Genomic DNA, 23,624 nt, shown 5'->3' with positions numbered 1-23,624 from the left:
GAGCGTGGGGCTCCCCTACGTGGGGGACACCCCTGCATGGCACGGCACTCCTTGTGTGCATCAGCACTGCACGTGGGCCAGCTCATCACACAGGTCAGGAAGCCCTGGGTTTGAACCTTGCACTTCCCATGTGGTAGGTGGGTGCCCTATCTGTTGGGCCAAATCCACTTCCCATCTTGGAGCTATTTTTGTACTTTGAGGATGAGAAAATGACATCAGTAGAGGTCCTGTCAGCTTTTCCTTACATTAGAAGTTTATCTAGAATCATTGACTTTTTTTTAATGTTCTCCTTCCCGAGATGGCTCCGTCTGTCACCTCATCGCATCCACTTGTCTTCTTCAGGAAGCACTGGGATCTGAACCTGGGACCTCCCAGGTGGGAGGTGGGTGCCCAACTGCTTGAGCCGCATCTGCTCCCTTAGAATCATTGACCCTTTTGTTCAGCTTATGGAATGATCAGCTTGGGAAGGTCAGCTTATGAAGAAGGCTCTTAATCTTATTTAGGGAAACTGACTTTGGCCCAGTGGTTAGGGCGTCCGTCTACCATATGGGAGGTCCGCAGTTCATACCCCGGGCCTCCTTGACCCGTGTGGAGCTGGCCCATGCGCAGCGCTGATGCGCGCAAGGAGTGCCGTGCCATGCAAGGGTGTCCCCCGCATGGGGGAGCCCCACGCGCAAGGAGTGCGCCCCGTAAGGAGAGCCGCCCAGCGTGAAAGAAAGTGCAGCCTGCCCAGGAATGGCACTGCCCACACTTCCCGTGCCGCTGACGACAACAGAAGCGGACAAAAGAAACAAGACGCAGCAAATAGACACCAAGAACAGACAACCAGGGGAGGGGGGGACATTAAATTAAAAAAAAAAAAGAATCTTATTTAGCTTGCCCCACTTACCTTGAAGTGAGGACTACCTTTTAACCACCCAGAAGGGACTAGGTTTATCCTGATTTTACTTTATTTTTTTAGAGATTTATTTATTTTTCTCCCCTTCTCCCCTCTCTCACCCCAGTTGTCTGTTCTCTGTGTCCTCTCACCCCAGTTGTCTGTTCTCTGTGTCCATTTGCTGTGTGTTGTTTTTTGTCCGCTTCTGTTGTCAGCGGCACAGGAATCTGTGTTTCTTTTTGTTGCATCATCTTGTGTCATTTCTCCGTGTGTGCGGCACCATTCCTGGGCAGGCTGCACTTTCGCACTGGGCGGCAATCCCTACAGGGCGCACTCTTTGTGTGTGGGGCTCCTCTACTTGGTGGACACCCCTGCATGGCACGGCACTCCTTGCGCGCATCAGCACTGCCAGTGGACCAGCTCCACACGGGTCAAGGAAGCCCAGGGTTTGAACCACGGACCTCCCTTGTGGTAGATGGACGCCCTATCCACTGGGCCAAGTCCGCTTCCCTATCCTGATTTTATAAAGACTGTCATGGATACATCTATGGAATATCTTAAGATATTTCATTCTTGGGACTGAAGTGAGCAGTCTGGAATAGAATGGCTGTTTTGGAGAAGAAACTTCAAATCAGCTAGAATAGAAGCAAAATCATAAAGGCAATTCTTATTTTTGTCCCACCTTCAGGTACACATAATTTAGTTTCCCATTGCCCTTGAAAGTAAAAGGCTGGAGACAAGACAGTCTAGTCCAAAATGTGCTGATGTGGGATTGTTCTAGAGCTAATTCTGACTAGCTATTTGGGTGGCCTTTGTAGTGTCATTCAATCACGGTTCCTCACCTGGAAAAGGCCACCTCGAACTTCAGTAAAGAGTAGAGATATAATTTAATTTTACAGTTAGCCAGCCATTGGAGTTCTGATGAGAAGGCTGTCAGCATAGAGGCTTAGATGTACGTTCCTGAAACCTGCCACAAAGAATGAAAGGTATGTGGACTTGCTGGTAATGTTAGAAGTTGTTGAAGGAAAACAAGTGCTAGCTGTGATTTGATTTACACACGCCGAATATGAATGCTCTGTAGACCTTTACTTTTTCTTTTATCAGATAAACATTTTTTTTGCAGGTTGTTTACTCAGTGGATTGTTGAATGCGGCTAAACGAGTTAAGTCAGGAAAAGTGCACTGTGCTGAAGAGCCTGTGACCAGCAGGTGCCGCTGTGGAGCCTCTTGTCACATGTAAGCCTGATTTCCTGGTCTAAGCACAGGCACTGAGAAACCAGGCAGTGAAGCACAGCGGCTTTGCAAGGCTTATTTGAAGAAAATTGTCTTTGCTAGAAAGACACCGAAATGTCTCCCTAATTATTACCTTGGTGGATTTCCTGTACCTATTATCTAGGCAAGTCCTTTGTGGATCAAGAGCACACATTGTCAAGTATGATTAGTAATCACCTATATCCGAATTACTTGGGGTATATATAAAAAAAATACCCCACCCCAGGCCTGAAAATAAACATTTTTAAAATCAAATACCCAGGAGGTTATTATGCAAATACAGTTTGAACTCCCCTGTTTCTTTTATCAGGTTCAGTCAGAGAATCCCTGGCAGGTAAATATAATGAGGAATTGATGATAGGAATTGACCTCACAGTTGAGGCAGCTGATTAAAATAGTCTACTATATTTGGTGCTGGAGTCTGAAATCCACAGCATGGAAAAGGAAAACGGATGTGTGGGGGACGCAAAGGTAAACGAACCCGTGGGGCTGAACTGGAAGTTGTGTGGACACGGGGGGAGTCTTACCATCTCCACGCCTCCCATTTCAATGATGGGGTGTCCTGTAGGAGAAGCTGGCCCCATTTGTATTGGGAAAGCTCCAGAGCTGCGCAGGAGCTGAAGCTGCTGCAAGCCCTGCGGCTGCCTCACACAGCCGAGTGAGAAAAAGAACATACTTGGGAGTCGCAGCGGCGCCCTGTGCCCTGCCTCTACCTTGTCAGCGTAAATGCAAGATCGCTGTTGCTTCAATTCCACCTTCCAAATCTTGGGCCAAATGCCGTTTATGGGCCACACTCACCTGGAGTTAGGCGCATTACATCCATCATTGTTGTTCACTATCCATTACAGTCATACCTCATTTTACTGCGCTTTGCTTTATTGCACTCAGGAGACATTGCGGTTTTTTATTTTATTTTTTTTTTTACAAATTGGAGGTTTTGGCCAGCTTGTATCAAGCAAGTCTGTTGGTGCCAGTTTTCCAACAGCATGTGCTCACTTCGTGTCTGTCACGTTTTGATGATGGCATATATATATTTCTTTAGACAATGCTATCACACACACTAGAGTACAGTATAGTGTAAACATAACTTTTATTTGCACTGGGAAACCAAAAGGCTTATGTGACTTGCTTTATTGCAATATTCACTTTATTGTATTGGTCTGGAACTGAACCTCGCAGTGTCTCTGAGGTGTGCCTTTTAATGGTATTTATTAGCACATAAAGTTCAAATTTTGATTCTTGCTCTTAAATTCTTCCATAGGTAAGCTGTACCTCATTATTCAACTTCCCACTTTTTAGACTTACTTCTTAGACATACTTCCTTGACTGTAATTAGGCTGGCTTCTCCCAAATGGGTATGAAATCCTTGTTTTTGTTTCAGCGACTCAACTAATGCCCTGTACTCTGCCCTTGAGCTTCATAAATCATACACCTCGAAGTTTAGGTAAAATTTTGTCTCTATTGAGCTTTCCCCAGTGCTTCTAGATTTCATAAATTTTCGTATGAATTTGATATTTATAGTTTATGGTAAATATAATGTCATCGTTGCTACTTCTTAAATGTTTTTACCTGTCTCACTCCCCCAACCTCCCACCCCCACATTACTTATTTTCTTGTATGTCCATTATGTTAAATGTTAAATCGGTGTAGCTTGCAAACTCCTTTTTTTCACCCCACATCTGGAGTTTTTAGCAGCCAGTCCTGAATATAAACTTGGGAAGGTGTTCCAGTTAATGGTCCAGGGACAGTTTGGACTGTGGGGAGCCTGAAAGCAAGGAGAGGTTGGGGTACAAACCCTTCATCTTTCAGGAACGGCCTGCTAACTCATTTTACACCGTGGACAAATGAGAGTATTGCTTTGAAATGAAGTTTTACCCCAAGCGTCACTTCTGGTTTGCCTAGGCCCCTCCTCGGGCCCGCAGTCTCCTTTAAACAGTGTATTTGTATGAATTTAATTTCCATCTACTTGTGCCCTTCCACAGCCTCCAGTGATGAGACCATGCTTTCTAGAAAACAGGCCTTAGCTTCTGACGTCCCTGACCCATTCTCACCCCTGCTCTGCTTTTCCCTCTCTCCCCTGCACCGATGGAGTTGCATGTTGCTTCTGCTCGACTTTGAAACTGGCTTTTAGCCACCCGTGTTCCTCTCTCTTGTCTGAGTGGGCCCTTGGAACTCGTGAATCATCACTGAAAATTTTTTTTCTATAATGGGAACATCTCTACTGAAGAAACAACCTGGGGACGTGGATCGTGTCCACAAGTGCTGAGTTTTTATAAAGAATAGGTGGTCTAAAGTGTGATCTCAGGAAAGCGGATTTGGCTCAACTGATAGAGCATCTGCCTACCATATAGGAGGTCCAGGGTTCAAACCCAGGGCCTCCTGACCTGTGAGGGGAGCTGGCCCACGCACAGTGCTGCCGTGCGCAAGGAGTGCCATGCCACGCAGGGGTGTCCCCCTGCGTAGAGGTATCCCCCTGCATAGGGGTGCCCCACACACAAGGAGTACGCCCTGTAAGGAGAGCTGCCCCACAAGGAGAGCCACCCAGTGCGAAAAAAGTGCAGCCCGCTCAGGAGTGGTGCCACACACACAGAGAGCTGGTGCAGCAAGATGACGTCACACAGTTTGCCAGTGCCACATGACAAGAATGCAAGCGGACACAGAAGAACACACAGTGAATGGACACAGAGAGCAGACAATGGTGGGGAAGGGGAGAGAAATAAATAAAAATCTTAAAAAAAAAAAAAGTGTGATCGCACTTCGTTCTGTCCTCAAACAGACCGATGCCCTGTGCAATTTTTTTCTGCAGTGAAAACTCTGCTGAAGTTTGGAAAGCCTTGGAGTTGTAGAGTTGGCTGAGATCCAGAAGAGTCATCAGCAACCCTGTCTCCCTCATTGAAGGGCACACCCACATGTCACTCTCCTACAAGCCACCAGATGGTAGTGTTGGCTTATCCAGCTTGGCCCCGCCCCTGCCAGGGGATTAGGTTGGTCTGCAAGGGCAAGCAGTTTGGCCCGCTGGTTTTCCCAGCACTCAGACCCTGCTGAGTTCCCGTAAGGGAGTCTTGTGCCTAATCTGAAATCCTTGCTTCATCACCCAGAAGAAGGCACATCTTGCCAAACGTTCTGCATCTTAGCTCATCCTCACTATCAAGGGGGAAAAGATAGAAGTAGATAAAACTTGCTAAATAGATGTACATCCATATAAATACATACATACGTACAGGAAGTGCTGAGGGTGTAGCAGAGAAAGATGGAGAGAGCAAGAGCAAGAGGACCGGGTGAGCAATGGTGCTGGTTGTGCATTGGGGAGACAAAAATCAACACATGGGATTTTTTGGAGCTATATGCTTTTTTAAAAAGCTATTAATATATACTTTTATAAACAGGGAAATGAATGGCTAGACAGTACATGAAAATGCTTTGCAAGGGCAGCTGACTAGTGGACTGGGATTAAGACCTAGTATTTGTTTTCCTCTCCTAGTCTCTCTGGGTTTTTCTTTGTTTTCTGCTGCCAGTCATTTAATTTCATTTTTTAAATTTATTTATTTTAATTTACCCACCCCCCTGCCCCAATTGTCTGTTCTCTGTGTCTATTTGCTGTGTGTTCTTCTTTGTCCACTTCTGTTGGTGTTGCGTCATCTTGTTGTGTCAGCTCTCCGTGTGTGCGGCGCCATTGTTGGGTGAGCTGCACTTTCTTTCGCGCTGGTCGGCTCTCCTTACAGGGTGCACTCCTTGAGCATGGGGCTCTCCTACGCGGGGGACACCCCTGCATGGCACGGCACTCTTTGTGCGCGTCAGCACTGCACATGGGCCAGCTGCACATGGGTCAAGGAGGCCCTGGGTTTGAACCCTGAACCTCCCATGTGGTAGACGGATGCTCTATCAGTTGAGCCAAATCCAGTTCCCGTGATGATTTTCATTGACTTTTTCTTTTCCTCTCCCCTCCACTCCCCACTTCTTCCCCCGCTCTGCTGTTTTTTGCTGTCTATGTCCATTCGCTGTGTGATCTTCTGTGTCTATTTCTCTTTTTGTCTTCTCATTTTCTCCTCTAGGATTCACCAGGATTCGATCCTGGGGACCTCTGACGTGGAGAGAGGTTCCCTGAGACATGGACCACCTCAGTTCCTGGTTTCTGCCGTGATTCTGCTTGACTCTCCCTTTCCTCTCTCTCTTTGCTGTGTCATCTACAAACATGTGGCTTGCTGTGCGGGCACTGGCTCTCTGCATGGGCCCTGGCTCACCGCATGGGCACGCCTTTTTAGCGGGAGGCCCCAGGGATCGAACCTAGTCCTCCCATGTTGTAGGTGGACGCTCAATCACTTGAACCACGTCTGCTTTCCATCATTTACTTTTTATTTTTCAATTTTTTCCAAGTTATGTATTTATTTTCCCTCTCTCCCTTCCACTGCCCTGCTGTTTTTGCTGCCTGTGTCCATTCGCTGTGTGATCTTCTGTATCTATTTCTCTTTTTGTCTTCTCATCTTTCTCCTCTAGGATTCACTGGGATTCGATCCTGGGGACCTCTGATGTGGAGAGAGGTTCCCTGTCACCTGTGACACCTCAGTTCCTGGTCTCTGCTGTGTTTCACCTTGACTCTCCCCTTCGTCTCTCTTTTGCATGATCATCTTGCTGCGTGACTCACTTGTGCAGGCACTGGCTCACACGTGGGCACTGGGCTCACCACAAAGGCACGCTTTCTCTCCTTCTTTTTCACCAGGAGGCCCCAGGGATCGAACCCAGGTCCTCCCACATGGTGGGCGGAGGCCCTATCGCTTGAGTCACATCCACTTCCCTTCATTTACTTTTTAGAAGTGATTGTTGAGAAAACCAAGAAAGTGATTAGAAGGTGAAGAGAGTGCTTTGTCTGTCTGTGATGATTTTGCTAGTTTCTCCCCCCTTCATTCGGAATGCTAAGAAAATTCATCTATAAAACCTGAGACATTGGTTAAGTTCTTGAGAAGTTACTCTGTTTTTTTCCTGAGAGGAGAGCTGCTTAAGAATTCTCCCCCAACTGTGTTAGGCTCAGGGCTCTCAGCAAAACCTTCAACCATCTTGCACCTGCATTTTAAGGCCCTTATGGCCTTAAATGTCATAAAGCCTTCCCCTTGTGGTTTTCTTGTCAAGCTACTCGGGGACAACTTTCCCTGAAAGCTGTTTACGACAACTGGACCAAGACCTAAATTTCTGAGGGGAAGGGACAGACCAAGAGAAAGGAGCAGTGAATAGAGGACAGGGCTGGGGAGACCAAGAGTGTCAGAGAGCCCCTTGGGACTTATAGCAACTCCTTCTGTAGGCTCTAAAAAGAGTATCAGGGCAGGGAACTGGCTCAAGGAGTTGAGCGCCTGCCTCCCACATGGGAGGTCCTGGGTTCAGTTTCCGGTGCCTCCTAAAGAAAAACCAGGGAAGTGGACTTGACCTAATGGATAGGGCGTCCAAACCTTGGGCCTCCTTGACCCGTGTGGAGCTGGCCCACGCACAGTGCTGATGCCCGCTAGGAGTGCAGTGGCATGCAGGGGTGTCCCCCGGGCACGGGAGCCCCACACGCAAGGAGTGCACCCCGTAAGGAGAGCCTCCCAGTGCGAAAGAAAGTGCAGCCTGCCCAGGAATGGCGCCGCACACACGGAGAACCGACACAACAATGATGACGCAGCAAAAAGTAACAAAGATTCCTGGTGCTGCTGATAAGGATGGAAGTGGTCACAGAAGAACACACAGCAAACGGACACAGAGAGCAGACAGCTGGGGGGCGGGGGGGAAGGGAGATAAATAAATAAATAATAAATCTTTTAAAAAAGAGAAAAATCAAAAACAACAAGGAAAATGAATGATAAAACCAACTCAGGGGAGCTGATGTAGCTCAGTGGTTGTGCGCCGGCTTCCCACACACAAGGCCCTGGGTTCAATCCCTGGCCCCAGGTACCTCAAAAATAAATAAATAAAAACAAGAAGAGTATCAAATGGCTGAAGCCATCATTACTACAGTGAGAGAGCAGTAGAGCTAAAAATCTGATTTTTCCCCCCCAAGAAATCCGAATTTGCTTATTTATGTTATGTCTTTAGTAAGAGACTTGGCATATTTTATTCATACATTCATTATACTCCATTGATTCATTCTTGTAACAGTATTTTTCGAGCTCCTGCTATGTTCTAAGCCCCAGGGATACAGCAGTGAACAAGCGAGACAAAATTCCTGTTCTCATGAGGTAAACAGCAAATATCAGAGGTCTATGGAGAGAATTAGAAGAGTATAAAGTGAGCAGGTATCTACTTTAGATTGAGTGGCGATGGAGGCAGTGGGATTTAAGATGAGACCTGAGACCTCAGTAACAAGAGAAAGTCAAGGGGGAGCAGATGGGGCTCAAGCAATTGGGCTCCCGCCTATGACATGGGGGGTCCCAGGTTCAGTTCCCAGTGTCTCCTAAAGAAAACAGCAAGCTGACGCAACAAGAGACACAGGAGGGAACACATAATGGGAGACACAACAAAGCAGTGAATGGAAGTGGCTCAAGAGATTAGGCTCCTCCCTCCCCCATCGGAGTTTCCGGGTTTGATTCCCTCCTGAAGAAACAAGGAAGACAAACTGACACAGCAAGTGCAAACAATGAGGGGTGGAGAGAAAAAAAAAAATCTTTAACAACAACAACAAAAAAGCAGGGAGGTGGTGCTCTGGGGATGAGCTTTCCGTGTTCATCTCTTCTACAGACCCTCACTGGGCATCTCCCCTGGGTCGGGCAGTGGAATCCGCACTGGGAATTTAACAGTGACTAAAATGGACACAAATCCCTCCTCTCAAGAACTCTAGATTGTGGTGGGGGATGTGAGACAGTAAACGAACGAAAGGAAAAATGTATATCATGGGGTATGTTAGATGGCGATGAGCGCTATGGACGAAAATAAAGCGAGAAAACTGCAGTGAAGTAGGGGGCGTGCAGTTGGCAAATGGTTAATAAACTGACCAGAGAAGTCCTAACTGAGAAGGCGACGAGGACTTGAAGGAGGGGTGGCAGTGAGCCGTGCAGGTACCAAGGGCGAGAGCTTCCCAGCAGACAGAACAGAAAGGGGATGATGTCGCTATCCTGCCTAAACCAATAACTTAGGGTCTCATGCTGGGCGTTAGAGGGAGACTGGAATCCTTTAAATGAAGACTGAAGGTTTTGGTGGTTAAGGGCTTTCGAGGTCGTTATGAAGATGTTGAGAAAAAACTTAAGACTTGGGCTCATTGTATTAGGGTTCATCAAGTTTGCAGTTTTTAATTGGATGGGGTGAGATAATACCATATCTGAATATAAATATGCTCATTTATACGTAGGTATGTGTGTATGTCACCAGTGGGGTGTTTCCATTTTTTTTTTAAAGATTTTATTTATTCACCCCTCCCTCTTGTTTTGCACTTGCTTTGTGTCTGTTCCTTGTGTGCTTGTCTTCTTTTTAGAAGGCACTGAGAATTTTTCTTTTGTCTTTATTTTTTTAATGTTACATTAAAAAAATACGAGGGCCCCATATGCCCCCCACCCCCCTCAACCCACTCCTTCCCCCATAACAACCTCCTCCATCATCATGAGACATTCATTGCACTTGTGGAAATACATCTCTGAACACCGCTGCACCTCATGGTCAATGGTCCACACCACAGCCCACACTCTTCCACAGTCCACCCAGTGGGCCATGGGAGGACAAACAATGTGGCGCTGAGAATTGAACCCAGGACCTCCCATGTGGGGGGAAGCACTCAACAGCCTGAGCCACCTCCACTCCCTTTAAGGAGAATAAGTCCCTTAAATAACCAACAGTTGGGAAATGGGTAAGTATGAAACACAACATGGAATATGCAGCAATTGAAAGTGATGGCTGGGAGCAGATGTGGCTCAGTGGTTGAGCACCAGCTTCTCATGCATGAGGTCCTAGGTTCAACCCCTGGTACTTCCTCAAAAAAAAAAAAAGGGGGTAATGGCTATTAAGACCTTGTGGCAACATGGCCGAATATGAGGGCAGACTGTTAAATGGCAACCAGCAGAATGCAAAATTGTTTGTACACATGATTACAGGTATGTGAAAACTTGACTATAAAAAGACAGAAGAAAAAGCATCCAGTGACTATAGGGGAGTGGCATAATATGGGATGTTTTCTTAATGGTACATAACTCCTATAATATTTTTTTTACATCTTTGTTTTTAAATTTTAGGACAAAACTCGATTAATTTAGAATTCTACTTTTAATAACTTCTCCTCCATTTCTGTGTGATTCCAAAAGAACTAACCCACCTTCATAAAATATTTTACTTTGATTGTGGATACATTCTGGTAAGCAATTTATTTATTTATTTATTTATTTTTTTTTGATCCTATTTTTTCTTTTTTTTTTTTTCTTTTTTTTTTTTAATATTTATTTATTTATTTTTTTAAATTACATTAAAAAAAATATATGAGGTCCCATTCAACCCCACCGCCCCCGCCCCCCACTCCCCCCACAGCAACACTCTCTCCCATCATCGTGATACATCCATTGCACCTGGTAAGTTCATCTCTGAGCATCACTGCACCCCATAGTCAATGGTCCACATCATAGCCCAGACTCTCTCACGTTCCATCCAGTGGGCCCTGGGGGGATCTACAGTGTCCCGTAATTGTCCATGAAGCACTATCCAGGACAACTCCACGTCCCGAAAACGCCTCCACATCTCATCTCTTCCTCCCGTTCCCCACACCCAGCAGCCCCCATGGCTACCGTTCCCACACCCATTCCACATTTTCTCTGTGGACATTGGATTGGTTGTGTCCATTGCACACCTATGTCAAGTGAGGGCTTAGATTGCACATGGGTACTGGATGCACTCTTCCCGCTTCTAGTTGTAGACACTCTAGGCTCCATGTTGTGGTGGTTGACCTTCTTCAACTCCATGTTAGCTGAGTGGAGTAAGTCCAATAAGTCAAAGTGTAGGAGCTGAAGTCTGTTGAGGCTCTGGGCCTGGGTGTCATATTATCAGTCCAGAGATTCAAATCCCCTACATATATCTTAAACCCAGCATCTGGTAAGCAATTTAATGGAAAAAATCTAACTGGTAATTTGGTTTGAGTTGGTAAAAAATCAGGTTGTTTGATGAAGAGTTCACTTTTAACTGGCCACATTGACACACAATACATATACCTGAATCATGTCCTAATAGTAAGTTTAATAGACAATTGTGTCCGTAACATAACAAGCCACAAATATTTTGGAGGGGGGGAATGGGCAAAGTTGGGGGTGGGGGAGGAAGGTGTTAATTTGTTAACTGCAAAGGGCATCAGCATTGTAAGTGGTGTTTGACAGTTTAAATGATGGCTTGGCCAGAATAATATTTTGATTTATGTGTTGGATTATGAAACTACTTAATTAACAAGGAAAAATCCTTGACTTTTAAAAGAATTTTTAATTTTTATTTAATTGTCTTTTTTGAAAAAAAAGATACATGGATCGCAAAAAATATTACATTAAACCCTTGCCTTTTTAGACAGAGTTGAAGGAAGCTTCTGATCTCTCTGGAGCAAACCACAGAAAACTCAGACTTCTCTTAGGTTTCATGAAGGTGAAAAGGAGTTTAAAGTTTAGCACAAATTACAAAATTCTAGTAAATGATATTGATAGCGTGGCGTTTTACTCAAAAAGACTGGGCTTTTATTTATTAATTTATTAATAAAATGCTTAGAGCCAACATGTGTCCCCCAAAGAAGAAGATCAAGGAAAACTCAAAGAGAAAATGACCAATGCCTTTTTGATTCCATTAGGAGGTGTGAGTAATGTCAAGTGTCAATACCTTAAAAACAAGATGCAAACATGTTCTCTCTTACACTTTTCAAAAATTGGAGGGACACAATTGCCAGTCAAGATTTGTCAGGAGGTTTGGGGTAGGCTTGGGGGGGGGCAGTTTTACATTTAAACAAAAATCATTTGTATAGTACTTTAATAAATTTGCATTGTCCTGGGAAGCAGACTTGGCCCAGTGGTTAGAGCATCCGCCTACCACATGGGAGGTCCGCGGTTCAAACCCCGGGCCTCCTTGACCCGTGTGGAGCTGGCCCATGCACAGTGCTGATGCGTGCAAGGAGTGCCGCACCACGCAGGGGTGTCCCTCACATAGGGGAGCCCCACGCGCAAGGAGTGCACCCCATAAGGAGAGCTGCCCAGTGCAAAAGAAAGTGCAGCCTGCCCAGGAGTGACACTGCACACACGGAGAGCTGATACAACAAGATGATGCAACAAAAAGAAACACAGATTCCTGTGCTGCTGACAACAAAGAACATGCAGCAAACACACAGAGAACAGACAACCAGGGTGGGGGAGAAGGGGAGAGAAATAAAGAAATAAATAAATCTTTTAAAAAAATTGCATTGTTCCGTGTTTCTCATAAATCTGTAAAAAAAAAATTTGGGATTTTCTGGTTGCACGAACTTTGTTATAGGAGCTGAAATTGCTCAGGGTTTATGGCCAGGTTGAATCTTAGCCCTCCTGATACTTGCAGTGCTGCTTGCTCTCACATTTGATGTGGGTTTCCACACTGCTCTGTCTGAAATTGGGTTCTAATTTCCTAAAGGGCAAGATCTTCTCTTGGTTTGTCATGTCAAGTACCCAGCATGCTTTTGGTTTATTACTAAGCACAGACTGTTTTTTCCTTAAATTCTGGTAATGCTTTTATTTATTTATTTATTTATTTATTTATTTATTTATGTCTTTATTTATTTATTGGGCATTTCAAATACATACAGAAGAAATTGAGAGACCAGTATAATGGAGCTCCATGGACCCATCACCTGGTTTTAATTAATAACTCACAGTCAATCTCATTCCATTCCCTTCCCTACTACCTTCTTCCCCATTCCCCTACCCTCCCACCCCCAGAATATTTTGAAGCAAATCCCAGATATCATATAATTTCACCCATAAATATTTCAGTGCCTCTAAAAAATAATGGTTGTATTATGTGCATATATATATATAATCTTTGCACTATATAATAGAATCACAATATCATCATCATACCTTTAAAGATGAATAATTCCTCAATAGCAAATACACAGTTTACACTGAAATTTCCCTGATTGTCTTACAAATGTCTTTTTCACAGTTTGTTCAAATCTGGGGTCAAATAAGTCAGTAACTCCCTCCCTCTCCTTTTCTCTCTCTCATTTCCTTGAAATTTAATTGTTGAAGAACTCAGGTTTTTCTGTAGGGTTCCCCACAGCCTGGACTTGACCAATGGCATTCCTATAGTTCCTCTGTCTTTTCCTGTAAGTTGGTAGTTAGATTTAGAGGCTTGATCAGATTCAGTTTCAGTTTTTCATTAGCAAGGCCATTGAAGGTTATCTAAGTCTTATCATTGCTTAGATGACCAAATTAGACCTGTTTCTACTAGTGCAACAAGAATCCACGGTAATAGAAATCTTTTATAATATGACACACATCTCGGAGTCCTTTCAGTTTTTGAGTTTATGCCAATAGAAGATAAACTTTTACTTTCTACCAAAAGTCATACACCTTCTATTTCCTTTAATTCATAGAGTCACAGGCTCCGACCTGGGCGGGACTCAGAGAAGATGTCAAACAGCCTTCTACCCCTGTCCACCTGCCCTGCTGGGTGGTCACGTGAGTGAACCATTCCAGCAAGGGCAGCTGTTTGAGTTTGCTAAAGGCTGCTGAGAAATGGGTTGGCTTTTATGAGGCTAAAAGCTTACCGTTCTGAAGGCAGGAAAGTGTCCACATCAAGGCACCACCAGGGGCCCTTTCTCCCTGAGCTGCAGCTGTCGGCCGTCAGCCACATGGCAGGGCACAATGGTGGCATCTGCTTGCCTCCCGCCTCTCCTCGGGTCTAGTTCTGATTTGGGCTGCTCCATCTGTGGCCTTTCTCTCTCCTTGGTTTCAACTTCTAGAGGTTTCTCTTGGAGTCTGCAACTTTTTTCTGCGTCAGTGGCTTTTTAATTCCTCTGCGTATACAGGACTCTAGCAGGAGGATTAAGACCCACCCTGGGTCATGCAATCTAATCAGAGGTAATCTAATCAAAAGGTCTTACCATTTACCAGAAATGGATTAGCTCTAAGGACATCATGTTCTGGGGTCCACCCAGCTTCAACCTGTCATAGGGGTTTATTGCACTCCTCCTTCCCAGGCCACTGAGTTACACAGGAAGCCCCTCTCTAGTTTTTCAACTTCTTTAGGGCCATGCATTTTTTAAAAAGTAGGGTTTCTACTGTATTGCGTAAACCTGCTCTGTGTTAACATAAATACCATGTGGTCTACTAGCAGAGGATTTTTTGTTTTTTTTTGGCTGGCTCTCGAGATTCCTCTTACGGTTTAGCCTCTCTCTTGAACATTCTCCAGTTTGTGCGCTCACAGGGGGTGGACACCCTCATTTACATATTTCACCCCAAGTGCTAAAAAGTAAAATGTTTTGCTGCTAGTCTCCTCATCCCCTCTGCCATTACTTTCATTATTCCCGTAGTGGGACTATTTTGGGGAGAGTGCCTCAGTGACAGCTGTGGGCCACATTTAACCGACCAGCTGAAGTGTCTTACAAAATGCCCGTCATGTTCCAGCTTCTGCAGATGGCTACAAATGGCAGCAGAGGAAATGTGACTTCTAAATCTTCTGGGGGGGGGGAGGAGCTCAGGTGGTCCAGGTTCCCTTTTAGAAACTTCAGAGCCAAGCTATTTGTGTGATGACTCTTACACTCTCCAGCTGCCGCCCCGCTCCCTGCCCGTGGGGGCTCAGATCCGTGATGACCTTAAAAGGAGAAGGGCTTGAGAAATGCCACCCTGAGTCAGATTGCGAGCTGCACAGGCCAGCAGTTTGTCTCTGAGAGTGGTGCCAAGGGAACGGTTTGTGGGAGAGCTCAGAGATTGTGCTCCAAGACACCAGCCTCAAAATAGCCCGGTCATTCTTAACTTCCCTTAATAACCTGCCATCAATCAATCATCCACAAATCTATGTAAATCTTTGTGAACCTATTTATATTTCAGGTCTGTGCCACCTTTGGGAGTATAGGGATTCAAACTCCGTATTCCTTGGATGCAAAATATTGTTCACTCTTATTTTCCTAAAATGTGAGTTTCTTGAGAAGCAAATGTGGCTCAAGCAATTGGGCTCCCGTCTACCATATAGGAAGTCCAGGGCTCGATGCCCGGGGCCTCCTGGTGAAGGCGAGCTGGCGCATGAGGAGCGCTGGCCTGCGCCGCGCTGGCCTGCGCCGACTGCTGGCCCGTGCAGGAGTGCTGCCCCGTATGAGAGTGCTGGCCCACGTGGGAGTGTGCAGCAAGATGCACAAGTTGCAGCAAGATGATGCAACAAAAAGAGACACGGAGGAGAGACAATAAGAGACGCAGCAGACTGGGGAGGCGAGATGGAGCAAGAGAACAATCGCCTCTCTCCCCCTCCGGAAGGTCCCAGGATTGGTTCTCAGAGCTGCCTAGTGAGAACACAAGCAGACACAGAAGAACACACAGCAAACACAGAGCAGACACCGAGGGTGGGGGTGAGAAATAAATAAATAAAAGCAAGGTGTGCTTTTGCACAAGGTTCACCCTTTAAAAAAATTTTTTTATTTTGTTTCCTGGGTGTCCTCTGCATCTGTGATCTGCGACTGGGTGAGTCGTGAAAATTCACGTCGGCTCTGTGAGCGTGCCATCTGGAGGCCTGGCTGCATCAGGGATATCCCCTCATTGTCATCGTCGCCTCCAGTTGATACATTGTTGGCGACCACATGTCGCCCAGGCGACATCAGCTTCGAAGCGAAAACTAAGCGTCTTGCCTTCTAGAACAGACCTCAGCTCCAAGAATTGTCCAGAGAGAAGAAAATCCCATTTATCCCAGTTTCCTCTGTGACAACATTCCAAAACAAGCTTCCGTCGGGAAAGCGTTCCATCCAAACGTGACAAATGGCCTCCTTTAGAGAGGTACCGTTGGGACAAATGTAGATGCCGGAAAATTTTAAGGCAAGGTATGGATCGGGAGCGACTTTCCCCTCAGGGTGAGCCGGAGTTGACCTTCCTGGCCTGCTGGGGCCAGACTTGGCCAAGACCGGAAGGCGGAGTTGTCTGACGAGCTTCATTCCCCAGTCAGGGCTGCGGATCTTTGTGAGAACACCTGATTCGAAAGAGCTGTACTTTGGACAATCTCTTCAGGATTGGGGCATTTACCTGAAGAAAGGATGCAAGGGCTAAGAAAGCGATCCATTTTGTTGACGTTTCCCAGAATGATTCAGTTGGTCTTCTTCCCCTCAGGTTGGCACTCTTGGTTTGTGCCCTCACCACAGGCCAGAGGCATTAATTTGAAATGCAAATGTTACTCCACTACCCAAATCTGCCAAGCTTCGCCTCCAATCCCAGATGAAGTTCAAGCTCATCCTCAGGGCATACTCCCAGGGCCTTGCCTACCTTTTCTTATCTCCCCTCACCTAATCTTTGCACCTTCTGTCTTCTGGCAACACCAAACTGCTTCTAGTTGCCCCAAGATATTAGGCTCTGCAATCCCGTAGAGGTCACTCAGGCACTCACTAGCTGTGTGGTCTTGGGAAAATTATTTAATATCCCCAAGCCTCAGCTTTCTTGTCTCAAATATGGGGAATAATAGTGCTGACCTCACAGGTGTCCTGGGGAATAAATGAGAAAATGTATGGAAAGCGCTTGGGGCAGTGTAACTTCCCAGTTAGCCGTTATTATTATTATTACTAAGCCTCATATGCTATTCCTGCTCTGGAAGACACCCTCATCCTCACCTTTACCTGTCTGGAAAATCCTTATTTATCTTTGACGTTTGGGTTCAGGTGTGTCTCTCTGCAAAACGTTTTCTGACACCTCTCTCCCTTTTTTTTTTTTTTTTTGAGTCTCCGGGGCCGGGGATTGAACCTGGGACCTGGTATGTGGGAAGCAGGTGCTCAACCACTGAGCCACATTGGCTCCCCTGAGTTGGTCTTGTCATTTGCTTGTTGTTTGTTTTTTGTTTTGTTTTGTTTTTAGGAGGCAACGGGGACCAAACCTGGGACCTCCCATGTGGGAAGCAGGCGCTCAACCGCTTGAGCCACATCCGCTCCCCATCTTCCTCCTTTTTTTTAAAAAAAATATTTATTTATTTATTTATCTCCCCTTTCCCCCCATCCCGGTTGTCTATTCTCTGTGTCCATTTGCTGTGTGTTCTTCTTTGTCTGCTTCTGTTGTTGTCAGCGGCACGGGAATCTGTGTTTCTTTTTGTTGTGTTATCTTGCTGTGTCAGCTCTCCGTGTGTGCAGCACCATTCCTGGGCAGGCTGCACTTTCTTTCGTGCTGGGCAGCTCTCCTTACGGGGCGCACTCCTTGCGCGTGAAGCTCCTCTATGCGGGGACACCCCTGCGTGGCAGGGCACTCCTTGCGCGCATCAGCGCTGTGCTTGGGCCAGCTCCACACGGGTCAAGGAGGCCCGGGGTTTGAACCGCGGATCTCCCATGTGGTAGATGGACGCCCTAACCACTGGGCCAAGTCCACTGCCCTTCCTCCTTTTCTTAATCCACACTTCTCTTCCACGCTTACAGTACTGAGTGTAACTCCTTTTTTATATGTCTGTTATCTTCTCAAGGCCAAGCACTGTGCCCTCATCACCTTTGTCTTTCCAGGCTCTAGCTCGGTGTCTACCATCGGTGCTTAGTAACTTTTTGTTCAGAGCATTAATTCTATCAACCCAGTGGTTTCTTGCCTGCACGACTTTGGCTGGCCGTTACGTCCTGGACTCATGAAAGTCATTCTTATCAAAGGCAATTTGATGAGAAAACTCTTTGGAGACACAGGGTAGCTCAATGGGGGCTGGGGGGTGGAAAGGATAAAAAGAATTCTTGGTGATAAAAGGTTAGAGGAGCCACTGAGCTAGCATCTCCTCTCTTGGGAGTTTGATCTCCATATTAAGCATTTGTTTTCCAAGCTTAAGAGGTAGCAGCTGCCACAGAAGGTTCGGCTACAGTGGCTTTGCAGCCAGCCAATGCCCTTGGATCCGGCTCTTTCCCGCTCCCCTGACAGGCTGGCCTGCTTCTTCTTGGCCTTGTCAGCTGCCCGGGAACCGAGCTGGCCTCCGGCCCCTGGCCGTTCCTCAAGGTCCCTTGGGGTTACTTTGCTGCAAATGGCTCTGAGAGTTTAGACCAGCTCCTCTCACCCTGTACCTCATTTCGCAGTTAAAATCCAATGTGTACAACGTTTTGTAAATGACCAGCCTGATTTTCACTGCCCAAAACTGGCTTCACCGATGAAGGACTGATTAATGATTTGTGACCTGATTTATACGAGAAGTCTTACAAAGTTCTCCTTGTTCTGCCTGAGATACAATCACTAAACCATCTTTAATGACTCTCATTTTCGAAACAGTTAGAATCTGATTTAGATTCAGAACCATCTCAGAATACCCAGAACCACAGTAAAGGCAGACCTTCTAGCTCTTCAGGATTCAGAACTCAGATTCACAGATCTACATGTTACACAACACTTTTTCTGACATGGAGACTTATTCTCACTTGATTAACTTTAAAAATTGGATTAAAAACATCAAGTTTGATTTGACTGAGTTTTGTAAATGACACACATGCACACACATGAAAGACGGGAAGGAAACATATCAACATTTTGAAAGTAATGGGATTATGGTTGATTTCTGGTGGTGATGTTTTTTTTTCCCCCCTAATCTGTACTTTTTTTTTTTAAACAAATTAATTTTATTGATACATAGTGATAAAGCATACAATTCATCCAAAGTTTTCAACCAGTGATATTTGTTATAATCACATAGTTGTGCATTTATCAATTCAATCATTGTTAGAACATTCTCATTTTTCCAATAATAATAATAAACAACAAACTAATAAAAACTCATCACCTCTCAATCTCTCTGTTTCTGCTGCCATACATAGCTGCTATTCTGTTTCTGTCTCTCTATTTGTATTTATATTTTTTATAGATGGAGTCAAGCAATATGTAGTGTCATGTGTCTAGTTTCTTTCCCTTAGTGTATTTTCTTTTTCTTTTTTATACCCTTACTGGAAGACTGCTAATATATTACTATATACTACAGTCAATAGTTTGCTTTGGTTGTATTTTTGCCTGATGTTAACACTTGTGTGGAAGTTTGAGATTATTTATGAATTCCAAAAGGAGAGGTTATGTTTGTAAACTGGTCTGTTCCCCTGGGCTTTTCAGCTTTGATTCAATTATGTCATTAGAGTGTGAATCAGTGTTGAGTCCCAGCCCCTTGGGCTGATAAAACAGGCTCTGAAATGGAAGTAGACACACAGAAGCAGGTACACAGGAAGAGAGAGTGCTCCATAGACATGGCCCCGGGAAGAGAGATGAGCCTGATTAGCTGACCTTGTGAAGAGAACAGAGCAGCTGAGCCCGAAAGAAACGAGCCCCGGGGAGAGAAACAAGCCTTATGCTAGGGTACAGCTGAGATACGAAGAAGCTGGGACCATGGAGTCTTAAGAGGAAAAGGAAGGCTGAGCCCTCACAGATGTCACCTGCCATCTTGTGTCAACGTGTGGCAACAGACTTTGGGTGAGAAAGTTCCTTTTATGGTACCTTGAATAGGACTCTTTAGGGCCTTGTGACTGTAAGCTTCTACCCCAAATAAACACCTTTTATAAAAGCCAACACAGTTCTGGTACTTTGTATCAGCACCCCTTTGGCTGATGAATACATCTTTAACATTAACCCACATTTGTTCCGTTTCAAAGAAAAACAGTCTTATGTATGCAAAATTACCTATATTCATATTTCACATAAGGTTTCACTATGTTCTACAGTTCCATGTTATATTTTTCAGCTTTCCTTCTAGTAATATACATGACTTAGACTTTCCCTTTCAGCCACTGTCATACCCCATGTAATATAATAGCATGCTAGTTACAAATACTATGATATGCTTTCACCTTTTTTATTCATTTCTAAATATTAACAAACAACGTTTTTACCAATTCTGCATAGATTAAACCTCAGCTTTCCATTCTCTAACCTCATTCTATTTTCTGGTGACCTATATTCTAGTTATTGGCCCCATGAGTTTACACAACATATTTAGTTCATAATACCCCAATCATAAAGAATTTGTTCTTTTGTGTCTGGCTTGCTTCGCTCAATATAATGTCCTCCAGATTCATCCATGTTGTCATATGCTTTACAACTTCATTTCTTCTTAGAGCTGTATAATATTCCATTGTGTGTGTACACACAATTTGTTTATCCATTCATCAGTTGATGGGCACCTGGGTTGTTTACTTCTTTTGGCGATCATGAATAATGCCACTATGAATATCAATGTGTAGATGTCTGTTCGTGTCTCTGCTTTAGTTCTTCCAGGTATATACCTAGTAGTGGTATTGCCGGGTCACATGGCAAATCTATATTCAACTTTCTTAGGACCTGCCAAACAGTCCTCCACAGTGGCTGGTCCATTCTATATTCCCACCAACAGTGAATAAGCATTCCTATCTCTCCACATCCTCTCCAACATTCGTAGTTCTGTCTTTTTAATAGTGGCCATTCTGATAGGTGTGAAATGTTGTCTCATTCTAGCTTTGATTTGCATTTCCCTAATTGCTAAGGATGAACATTTTTTTCCCCCCATGTACTAGTTTTTAAATAAGAAAAAATTTAGAAGAATAAAATTGAACTGTGAAGGCTAAGAAGCTGAGGGAAAAGGGCTGTCTGTGGCATACTTTTTGCTACCACTAGGACCTGCAGTGGAATTGCAAAGCATGTTTCTTTTTCACACTTTTTCACTTCTCAGCTCTTCTCTACTTTCTGTTACCCAGAACTCTTGGGCCAGAAAAAGGAAGGGTTAAAGATTGGGTACCCAGGATTCCAAAGCGCCTTCCACTGACATCAAATCCCCTCTTACCTTCCCAAATGAGTTGCTTCAGTGGAGGCAATCTAATGGGTTATTTGAGATCCCACAGTGGATGACAGGCTGTTAAGCTCATGCATCTGGGGGTACTTTTTAAAAAATTTTCATGAGGTACCCAAGATTGAACCCAGAACCTGTACATAGGAAGCAGGCGCTCAACCACTGAGCTACATCTGCTCCCCAATGAGAGTTGGTTTTTTCATTTGTTTTTTGGAGGCACTGGAGAGCAAACCTGGGACCTTGAACATGGGAAGCAGGCGCTGAACCACTTGAGCTACACCCACTCCCCACTTAGGTTTTAATGCCCTTGGTGGAAAATCCTTGGAAAATACCGCTTTGGTGTCCTCATCACCTTTTACACTTGCTTTCCTCCAGGACGACAGCCTGGCTTTAGGAAAGCACAACAGAGAGTCTCCTCTCTCTTCTAACCCCGGTTCCCAAAGAGATAAAACATTCTTAGTTGATTTCTGGAAGGAAGGTACGGGCTGGGTAGGGAGTGGCAGGATCAAGCTTGGACAAAATTTTATGGTAGGTAAACCTGGATGGCTGCAACACTTGTGAGGTGGAAATTGTTATCCTGAGTCATTGGTGAGGAAACTGGGGTGAAGGGAGGTTGAGTGGTGGCCCAGGGAGTGAGGAGCTGGTCCAGGTTTCAGAATTAGACCCAGTCCATGCTTCACTTGCCAGGTGTCCTGGGCAGTTCACTTCTTTCTGAGCCTCTTCACCTGTAAAAAGGGGCAATGGTATCTACTTCCTGGGAGAGGATTAAATGGAAATGCTATATATCAAGGTACAGCATGTAGCGTACAGCGAATGCTAAGAATGTTGGCTGACATTTTTTCCAGATGGGAAGAAAGAAAGGAGGCAAAGAACACATAATTGTTTCCCCTTTATGAAAGTGGCTTATTTATTTCAAGGATAGAAAATAAAACTACCATTTGGAAAAAAAAATTTGGATGGCTGAAGCCATACCGTTTTCTACATCTTTCTATTATTTCTTACCCACCTCAAGCCCTCCTACCGAGGGTTAATTTGTAATCAAGGATTTTACTGAGAAAATTAGTTTTTCATTTGATGTTTAAATATCCTTGCATTTGAACTACAGTGATAAGAGCCTCTCCTAGATCCCTATCTTTGGGTGTCTCATGAAATAAATTTTTTCAAGCACATGATGTATCTGTTTTATCTCCCATGCATAAGTTACCATTTTGCCTACTGGTTGGCTGGATGAGAGGATTCAAACACTGCTTAGGAAAACAGACCCCTCTTTCTTGGAAGGAACTGTATCCATCTCTCTATCAACAATGCCTAAAACCAGTTGTATGGATTATTTAAACCATTTCTACTTCCTTGTTTCCATCTGTATTAGTCAGCCAAAGGTGCTGATGCTAAGTACCAGAAATCTGTTGGATTTTATAAAGGATATTTATTTGGAATAGAAGCTTACAGTTACCAGGCCATAAAGCTTAAGTCACTTCCTTCACCCAAGTCTTGCCACATGTTGGAGCAAGATGGCTGCCGGTCTCTGCAGAGCTCAGCCTTCCTCTTCTCCTAAAGCTCCGTGGTCCCAGCTCCTTCTGTTCTCAGCTCTAGACTAGCAAAAGGCTGGTCTCTGTCCCTGAAGCTTGTTTCTTTGTGGGCTCAGCTGCTCCGCTCTCTCCACAAGGTCAGCTGTAGACTACCAGGCTCATTCTCTTCCCGGGGCGTCTGCCATGTCTCATGGAGCCTTCTCTCTTTCCTCACATATCTGCTTCTCTGTGTCCTTACTTCCCGGGGCTCCAGGATCAAAACTCCAATTGGGTCCCCTGCCATTTTGTTTTCTCTGTGAGTCCCCGCCCACCAAGGGGGCAGGGACTCAAGTCTTACTGACGAGGCCCAATTAGAGCCTTAATCATAATTTAACCAAGAAAAAGTGAAACCTCTGAATCTAATACAATTTAATATGCCCAGAAGAACAGACCAGTTTACAAACATAGTCCATTATCTATTTTTGGAATTTGTAAACAATATGATCTGCTACTCCATCACTGCTGAATTCCTGGTTCAGACCCTGCTCTTGTACCTGATGACTCCAACAACTTCCTGCCGAATCTCCTGGTTTCCGTGCTTTGGCAACAAATGATCTTTTTAAAAGGCAGATTGGATCACACCTTTTCCCTCCTGAAAACCCACCCTTGCTTTTTAAAAATTTACGTAACGTAAAATTCACATTTTTTAGAGCACAGTTCTATGTGTTTGACGCATGCATACCGTTGGAAACCACCACCGTGCTCAAGATGCAGAATAATTGCCTCACTCCACAAAATTTCCCCGTGCCCTTTTGTCGTCAACCTTTACCCCTAACCCCAGTCCTTGGCAGCTACTGATCTGTTTTCTGTTCCTCTAATTTTGCCTTTTGGAGAATCTCATATAAATGGAATCATATGGTATGTAGCCTTTTCTTTGAAACTTTTAAAAAACTTTACTAAAAAAATTTTTAGAGTAGTTGTAGGTTTATAGAAAAATTGTGCTAAAAATACAGATTTCCCATATACTCCCCTCTTACACACACATTTTCCCCCATTATTAACATTTTGTATCAGTGTGGTAACTTTGTT

Source organism: Dasypus novemcinctus, chromosome 28 (assembly GCF_030445035.2).
Source record: "Dasypus novemcinctus isolate mDasNov1 chromosome 28, mDasNov1.1.hap2, whole genome shotgun sequence".
In the NCBI taxonomy this organism is placed as follows: domain Eukaryota; kingdom Metazoa; phylum Chordata; class Mammalia; order Cingulata; family Dasypodidae; genus Dasypus; species Dasypus novemcinctus.
The sequence above is the reverse complement of the archived record's forward strand: the minus strand, read 5'-3'. Positions refer to the sequence as shown.